The sequence below is a fragment of the Leptonychotes weddellii genome, chromosome 3, assembly GCF_054177405.1.
Source record: "Leptonychotes weddellii isolate Sample4059 chromosome 3, ASM5417740v2, whole genome shotgun sequence".
NCBI classification, from domain to species: Eukaryota; Metazoa; Chordata; class Mammalia; order Carnivora; family Phocidae; genus Leptonychotes; species Leptonychotes weddellii.
Window position 1 is genome coordinate 175009195 of NC_138371.1, and position 9098 is coordinate 175018292.

A 9098-nucleotide genomic window follows, 5' to 3' on the forward strand; every position below is an offset into this window, starting at 1 on the left:
TGGGGAGGGGGAGGGGAGGGGGAGAGGAAAGGATGGGGAGGGGAGGGGGGATGGGGTAGGGAGGAGGGGCAGGGGTGGGGGGGAAGGCAGGGAGAGGGGGAGGAAAGGATGGGAGAGGGGAGGGGGGATGGGGAGGGGAGGAGGGGCAGGGTTGGGGATGGGGAGGAAAGGATGGGGGAGGGGAGGGCGACAGAGGAGGGGAGGGGGCGGGGGGCAGGAGGAAACACAGGGAGGCAGCCGGGCCACACCTCACAGAGGTAGTGGGTGGAGAGCGGCTGTGGAACCCATCTGTCCGTCAATCCGTTTCGGGACTTACGTTCCTCGACAGCATCACGGGCCTCCAGTGTGCAATTACAGCCAGAAGTGCCTTCTCACTAAGGTACATAATGATTCATGCTGAGAATGTAATTAAAATATTGTGGTAGTTTAAAAATAATGCTCTATTAGGATAATACCCCAAAATGGCTAATCCAGAACGAGTGCTTCCTGCCCTGATTGCACCGCGGCTGGTACATCAGATGCTGTCAGCTGAACCGCGTGTGCGGCCTGCACTGGATCCTGGGCCGTGACATCGGAGCATCCCCGTGTGCTGCCCCAGTGTCCACGGCAGCGTCCCCAGTCCACTCTGGGTTTTGAGGTTCTGGCATCAGGACTTGGCAAGACTCCTCTAAATATCATCCCAGTCCGTCTGTGTGAGGACATCTGGACTCCCCTTGGCGACCTTTGCCTCTGTCCTTCTGCGAGTTGCACAGATGAGCAGTCTGAGACCCGGAGGATGCACAGAGCCCCAGGCCGCTGGGTGGGGAGGGGACTCGGGGGCCCCCAGAGCCACGCGGGGACCCCTTGGCTCGCCGGGAGAGACTGGAGGAGGTGGGGTGCCGGCACGCAAGCCGTGTGGGACTTCCTCCTCCGGCATCTGGAGACCACGCTGCACAGCCAGCCCCGATGGGAGGCCCCGATGGGAGGCCCCGATGGGAGGCCCCTGCTCACTGGGAGCTCACGCCACCCGATCCCAGGCTGTGTCGGCCTCAGGCCATGCCCCACCCGGGGTTTGGACTCCGCGGGCCTCCAGCCTCACCGGCTCCCGGGCTGGCTGGGGTCCCTGGTACTGCACTGCCCCCCGACAAGCATCTGGGCTTCGTGCAAACCTGTCTCAAAGTTGTTACTCTTAACCCTTTATGCTAATAAAAACTAAAGTTAAATTAAAAAACAAAAACAAGCAGGAAAAAGGAGACAGAGTAGGCTGGGGCTCACCCATGATGTGGCCCGTGGGCCATGTCCCTGCCCAGTGCAGTGAATGTGTGCACAGGTGTGCACATGGGTCAGACTTCCTTCACGGCCAGAACTATAATTGTGGGCAGGCCCCAGGGCCCCCCAACAGAGCACCACAGGGCAGCTTGAGGAACAGAACATATGGTCTCGAAGTCTCACAGCTGGGAGGTCGGGAGCCTGAAACGAAGGTGTTGGGATCAAAACCTCAGTGAGATACCACCTCACACCAGTCAGAATGGCTAAAATGAACACATCAGGAAAGGACAGATGTTGGCGGGGATGTGGAGAAAGGGGAACCCTCCTACGCTGTTGGTGGGAATGCAAGCTGGTGCAGCCACTCTGGAAAACCGTATAGAGGTTCTTCAAAAAGTTGAAAATAGAGCTACCATACGACCCAGCAATTGCACTACTGGGTATTTACCCCAAAGATACAGATGTAGTGATCCGGAGGGGTACGTGCACCCCGATGTTTATAGCAGCAATGTCCACAATAGCCAAACTGTGGAAAGAGCCCAGATGTCCATCAACAAATTAAGGGATAAAGAAGATGTGGTATATATACAATGGAATACTACTCAGCCATCAAAAGGAATGAAATCTTGCCATTTGCAAAGATGTGGATGGAACTAGAGAGTATTATACTAAGTGAAATAAGTCAATCAGATAAAAACAATTATATGATCTCACACATGTGGAATTTAAGAAATAAAACAGAGGATCATAGGGGAAGAGAGGAAAAATAAAATAAGATGAAATTAGAGAGGGAGACAAACCATAAGAGACTCTTAACTCTAGGAAACACATACTGAGGGTTGCTGGGGCGGAGGTAGGTGGGGGGATGGGGTAACTGGGGGATGGGCTTTAAGGAAGGCCCATGATGCAATGAGCACTGGGTGTTATATGTAAGTGATGAGTCACTGAACTCTACTCCTGAAATCAATATTGCACCGTTTGATAACTAACTAGAATTTAAAAAAAAAAAAAAGGTTTTGGTTGGGCTGGCTCTTTCTGAGGCCATGAAGGAGTCTGTTCCAGGCTCCCCCAGCTTCCAGACGTTGGGGCAATCCTTGGTGCTCCTTGGCCTGTAGACACAGCTCCCCATTCTCTGCCTCCATTGTCACATGGCGTCTCCCCTCTGTGGATGTCTGTCTCTGCATCTCTTCCTCTCTCGTGGGGGCCCCAGTCATCGGACTCCCCCACCCTGATGCTCTCATCTTTAACTACTTGTGCAGGACTGACTCTATCTCCGAATAAGGTCACATTCTGAGGTACTGAGGGTTAGGATTGCAATATGATCTTTTGGGAGACACGACCCACTCGTGGGGCATGTGGGGCTTGGTGTGTTCTAGAAGCCCAGAAGCTGGACTCTCAGAGTCAGAATCCCCCATCCTGGGGTACAGCCACGGCCTGGTGCCCCCCAAGCAGGAGCACAGGGTGAGGGGGGTACAGAAGAAAGCTCCTGCTTCTCCCTCTTCCTGCCCCTAGACAATCCCCAGGGCTTCCCACAGGCCAAGCCTCCCAAAAGCCAGGGCACAAGAGAGCTGGGGCAATGCAGTTCCTTGAGCTCCAGCGGAGCCATGACAGTGAGTGGGCCTGGGGCGGAAGCACAGAGAGGTCAGCCCACCGTGCGTCCTGGCCTCATCAGCTTCTGCGCTTTCCTAGGTCGAGCCTAATAGGGTCGGCCAGCTCACGCGGCGCATCAATCCCTGATTGTGCTCCTCCTGAGCGGGAACCCCCGGGGGTCAGCTCCACAAGGGAAGCCAACCTCGGAGTGGGCTAGAATCGCCTTCCTCAGCTAATGGGCATCCAGCCAGTCTCGCTGCGAGCTGCCCTGCCTCCCGCCCAGCTTCTCACTTGTGGAAGACGGAAGGAAGCCTTAACCTCGTTCGGGGTCTGCACCTGCCAGCGGAGATGTGCGTGAAGTTCTGTTCAGAGAAGCTGACTGATGTTCCCGAATCATTCATTCACATGCCTGCGAGCATTCCCATTCCTAGCCGTCATTTGTGAGGACTCTGTCCTTCTCGTGGCATCACGAGGCCCCGGTCACTGGGTCTCGGACTGTGCGTGGCATTGCCGGCCTGACGGTGAAGACATCACTGCACGTGCAGAGAATATGCCCAGCGCTTCCGTCCCAGCCAGAGACAGGAGCTCTGAAGTATGGTGCTCGGTGGCTGCGTGCGAGGGCACTGAGCCTGCTCCAGGAGCTTGGATGGCAGTGGCGGGGGCACAGAAGCGGAGGCCAAGGGGGATGGGGCCCTAGTTTGTCGGACAATTGGGGAACGGGAGGGGGAGTCCAGGTGAAAAGTGATCTTCATGATGGTTTCACGGCTCCCGCACGTGGTGTCGAGACTGGCCTCGAGGCCCAGGGGCGACGTCTGAGCTGTGAGCATGGATGGGTCTCCCACCTCCTCCACACCCACACCAGCTCAGCGGGTACCTGCTGCTGTGTTTCTTCTCTCTGGGTGTCGGGACTGGTCCCCGAGGGCTCCCTCGACAATGCCACCGGCCCACCCTGAAGCTCCGACTCTCCTGGCCGGGCTGCTCATTCCCGTCACGAGCCCCCTCCTTAGCACCGCCAGGCTGTCACAGATGCCCACTTATCAGCCGTGTGGCCGCTCGCGCTCACGGCCCGGCAAAGCCCGCCGGAACGGAGGGCAGGGGCACACTTGTATCTTGGCTCTCCAGATAGAAGGTTGACTTTTTATTTTACTTTTGTCTGCTTTGTTTGGGGAGCGGGATTTCTGGTCTTGGCTTTGGTTTTTTTTGAAGATGAATGTGGAAAGAAGGAGCAGACAGAGGTCAGGAAAGATGGAGGCGAGTCAGCCGTCCCACCAGGCAAGCGCTGGGAAACTTATAACTATTGCACCTCGTTCTCTGGGAAGCCGCTCTCGGAAAGCACGAAGTGAACGCACGCACAGTCTGCGTGCAGCAGGAGACCTGTCCGTGCCTCCAGAGACATCCAGTTCTAAAGGAGGCTCTCGGAACGGGGCAGAGATGGGCTTTTTATACACTTTACGCCCATGCGGCATTCAAGAGTGTTCTCGTGGGATGAAAGAGCCTTGGCCCACCATCCTTTACTGTGAAAGAAACAGGCATTTCTGCGCCGAAGCCAAATGCTCCTGACTAGAAGCCAGGCCCTTTCTGCCATGAGAGGGAACTGTCCTTTGACCCCAGGGGTGCAGCCCCGGGCGCCGCTGTGCTGTTTTGTGCTTGGAGGGGAGGCCCGGTGTTTGAGTCCAAGGCCCTCTGTGGGCGCCGTGTCCAGGACGGGCCCACAGCCCCCCGGGGAGCAGGGGGCCAGGCTCTGAGCAGCCTGTGAGTGCTCCTCACCTGCAAGGCCTTCCTCCCCTGCCAGAGGGACAGACCTTCCCCAGGGCAGAGGGTGACATTCATGACGGTAATGGCCACAGCCACGGCGGCCACTGTCACCACCACTGTGGTCGCCATCACCACCGTCACCACCACCATGGTCACCGTCACCGTCGCCATCACCATCACCACCACCATCACCACCGTCACCGCCATCGCCGCCATCCCCATCACTGTCACCACCACCACCACCACTGTCACCACCACCGTCACCATCACCATTGTCACCGTCACCACCACCATGGTCACCGTCACTGTCACCACCACCATCACCACCACCATCACCATTGTCACCATCACCACCATCACCACTACCACCGTCACCACACCGTGGTCACTGTCACCACCACCGTCACCACCACCATCACTACTGTGGTCACCGTCACCACCGTCGCCATCACCATCACCGCCACCATCACCATCACTGTCACCACCACTGTCACCACCACCGTCACCATCACCATTGTCACCGTCACCACCACCATCACCATTGTCACCATCACTGTCACCATCACCACTGTCACCATCACCATCACCACCACCACCGTCACCACACCATGGTCACTGTCATCACCACAATCACCATCACTGTCACCACCACCGTCACCATCGTCATCATCACCATTGTCACCATCACCACCACTGTGGTCACCACCACCAACACCGTCACCACCACCATCACCATCACTGTCACCACCACCGTCACCACCACCATCACCGTCACCATCTACTGGGGGACTCCTGTGCTAAGCATGCCATCTCTGTTGTGTCCTCCGGTTTTCAGCCACAACGGGAAACAGGTACTGTTATCCTTGTTTTATCAGAGGAAATAGCAGCTCAGAACCTGTAAGTAACTTGCTAGGACCACATAGGTGTCTAGAGCCGATCGCAAACTGGGGTCAGCCTGGCGACAGGGAAGGGGTGGGCCTGGCTGTCCTCTCTGGGAAGATGACCCCAAGGACGGGCGCCTGGGAGTCCAGCAGGCCCGCTGCCCACTGCCTCTCTCTCTCCCTCTGCCCTCTTGCATGCACCCCATTCTCCTGTCTTCCCGCTGGTCTCACGAGGCCCTTTGTTGGTGAGTGACAACGTGAAGGAGGGTGCACGATTTAGTGTTTATTTACCTTCTCCCGTCCAGTTTGATGCTGCATGTTCTTATTCAGAAAGCAGGTGGATTAGAAGGTTTAGGAAAACTCATCTTTAAAATATAACTCTTTTGTTCTTTCTGTGTGGACCATGGAGCCATCTAGAACGAAGATCGGCTGGGCTCCCGTAGACAGCATGCCATTCTGACCCGAGGGCATGAGTCAACAAGATAATTCCACGGGCTAATTGTTCATCTCTAAAGGCTGAACTGCAGCTGGGAAAACATGGCAGCCGCCTCCTTTATGTCCGCTCACCTGCCAGTGTGCTGTCCATAACAGTCCATGTTTGTTGTTACCTGCCACATGCCAGGAACCGTGCTCGCTGTCCAGTTATACAGCCTGTCATTCTACCAGGTACATCTGCTCTCAGGCCCATTTCACAGATTAGGAGGTGGGGAGCTTGGCCCCGTTCCCACAGCGGTGGGCCCCACGTCCAGGCGCCATGGCCGTGCCCCGTGACATGCTGTCCAGGGATGCAGAGACAGGGCAGCGGGCAGAGTCCAGCCTAGAGCTCCAGCAGCAGCTTCGCCAGAAATACTGGTGAAAAAGTGAGAGCCGAATCAGCCAGCTTTTCAGCAACGTTGCTGCACACACAAAGAAATTCCTGGTTAAGTAACTTTTCCCACCGACTTAAATGAATTGGCAGCTGCTTTGACATCACATAAACATAAAGGAGGCCGTTTTGGTGATTCTGCAAGAAATTTCCTAATGATGAGACAAACTGCAGACTCTCCTCCCCCGTCGGAGGTCGATGCTGCCCTGCCATCCGCTTATCTTGCATGAGGAAGCCCAGTGTTTGCAGCCCGGGAGGCAGAGAGGGCTCGAGTCCGGATGCCAGCCCTGCCCGCCCTCCAAGGGCGCCGGGGGTCGCTCAGGTGCTGTCCACGCTCCTCGAGAAGGACGCCTTGTGACAGGTCGTCTGTCCTCTCCTACACGATGCCACCATGCACTCTGTGCTGCGCGCGGTGCCACAGGGCACCCCCGCCCCCTTCGCCCCTCCCTCGGCCTTCCGCTCCCCTCGTGCCTCTCCTCCCCTGCGCGCTCCTCCGCTGCCTGCCTTCCTTTGTGAGGTTATCTTAGGTGTTTCTCAGGCACAGAATATACCTCAGGCGCCGTTTGTCCATCCACGGATGCTCTCTGCCTTTTAATGGAGTTTGGCCCATTGTGTCTGATGTAATGGCTAATTATTTGGTTTTATTCTCCCATTCTGAAGTTTATTATTCACGTATTCTGTTATTCGGTGTTTCCTGGTTCTCTCTTTGCAGATCTGACTGGGCCTCGTTCTTCTCTTCCCTCTTGCCGCTCTGTTGCTCCTTCCTTCACTCCAGGACCCATGGTGGTGGCGTCCTCCCTCCCTGGCGTCTCACTCAGTCCTATGGTTCTGTTCATCCTGTGAAGTCCTCCCCCCGCCTGAGAAGCCTCCCGCACCTCGCGCCCCCCAGTGGGACGGGCACAGGGCCAACTGCCATGTTAGCTCTCAGACTTTGTAGACGTAATGCTCTTCCTCTCTTCTAAAGCTTTGCCTGTGGTATGTCTCTCCATTTTCCAAGTGCTCACCGAGCACCTGCGTTTCTCATTCCCAGCTAAGTTATTGGCGTCATTATATTTATGTCCGTGTGTTTACCTGTAGTTTGCTGGTCTCCCCCATGACCACTGCTTCCCCAGGAAGGCTCTGGGGACGTGAATACTTGACACTATCCTGCCTTCCCCGTGACACCCGCTGTGTGCTTCCTCCCAGAGTGAGTCCGTCCTGTCCCCTTCTTGCTTCCAGGGTTCCTGATGGAAGCCGATGCCCTCCTGACTCTTCCATCTGTCATTTATTTGCTCCTTGCTCCCGAGGCTGGAAGGACTTCTCTCTCTCCTCTGGCCGGCAGAGGTCTCCCCGACTATGCCTGGCTGCGGGTCCTCCCGCGTCTGGGCACCCTAGAGCTGCAGGTCTGATGTCCCTCTTCAGCTCGTCAGCCGGAGGGTCTTTGGATCCCCTCTCTGGTCCTTTCTCCACGTGTCCTTCCCTGTGCTCGGAATCCCCTCATCTTCTGCAGCTGGTAGGGTGCACTTCTGGTTTTCAGAGGGACCCATTCTCTCCTCCAGTTGCCTGATGGCTTGTTCAGTGGGCTGTGGGCGTTTGCGGTAAAAAACAAGTACTGTGTTGAGCTTGACTCTGATGGCGTTTCCTCAGAGGCGCCTTCCGGGGGCTTCCACCTGCCATGCTGGCCGGAGACCCCTCGGGGCATTACCTCCCTGCTGCTCAGGGGGCGCGGGTCTTCGCCCAGGGGTCTCCATGCCCTCAAGGCTCCGGGACTCCCGTCTGGCCCAGAGGTCTTGGCGAGGAAGTCCCACATGGGCTCCCCGGCAGGGCCAAGACCCGCCCCTGCGCCCGTTTTCCGGATCCCTGTCCCCGCGCGGGGTGTTGCTGAGCTCTGGGACACCGGGGCGTTTGCGGGAGACTCTCAGGCAGTCGCACTTGGGATCCCCCCTGAGCGTCTTCCTCCTTTGCTGAGTGAGGAGACGCAGCGTGGGCAGGTCCACGCTCGAGGATCAGTGATTGCTGCGGGCAGCCGACACCGTTGTTAGCCAGCAGAACGGACAGAGCGCGGAGCGCGTCCCACTGTGGGTGGCGCCCTTCCTGCCCCTCGGGCTGTTGTGACATAAGGAGCCCTGGGTTTCAGCTACTTTTCTCCCTTAATCCTCGTAACACCTGGTGAACTTGGCATTTTTGTTTTCTCTTTTCAGATGAGACAGTGCAGGGTCAGGAGGTGACACCACCCCACGACACCGAGGAGGTAAGCAGCGTGGCTGGTGTTGGAACCAGAGTCTGAGTCTGCACGTTTGCCTGGCGTCTGTCTGCTCCGGATGCGAGCCCGCGAGGGGACACCTCGCGTCTTGCCCTCTCGGCAGTGGCCCTAAACCCCGCCGGCCGCAGGGACGGCCCAGAGGGCGCTCTCAGCAGGTGCCCGCAGCAGGTGCCCACCAGAGAGCAGAAGACCCTCTCTTCAATCTGTCAGTGACAAGAGGCGCTCCTTCCTGACGTCTACTCAATTGCTGGCTTTGCCCATGAGTCCGGGACAAGCTGAAAGCAGGATGGGGACTTGGGAATTAGCCCAGCCCTGCAGCTGGTTCTGGATTGGCCAGAGGAAATAGGGAGCTGAGCCCAGAGAGGTTGGGGCTTGGAGAGCTGGCCTGGTGGCCAAAGCTAGTCCCCAAATGAGCGGCTCTGGTAGGGACCCGAGCAGAGCCCCAGGGCAGAAGAGAAAGGGACCGCGGGGCTGATGTGGTGGAAGGAGGCAGCGGGTGGCCCAGCAGAGCAAGGGGACA

The 9098-nt window shown here is 57.2% G+C and overlaps 1 long non-coding RNA gene across 1 annotated transcript in view; it reads left to right on the plus strand.

Annotated features, from left to right (window-relative positions):
* The window catches only part of LOC145720831 (uncharacterized), a 156922-nt gene extending 148355 nt beyond the window's left edge, over positions 1-8567 (plus strand). The window contains exon 3 of the long non-coding RNA XR_014144040.1: positions 8517-8567. This is a non-coding gene — a long non-coding RNA (uncharacterized LOC145720831). The remainder of the gene's footprint in view (positions 1-8516) is intronic.
* The last annotated feature ends 531 nt before the right edge of the window (positions 8568-9098 follow it).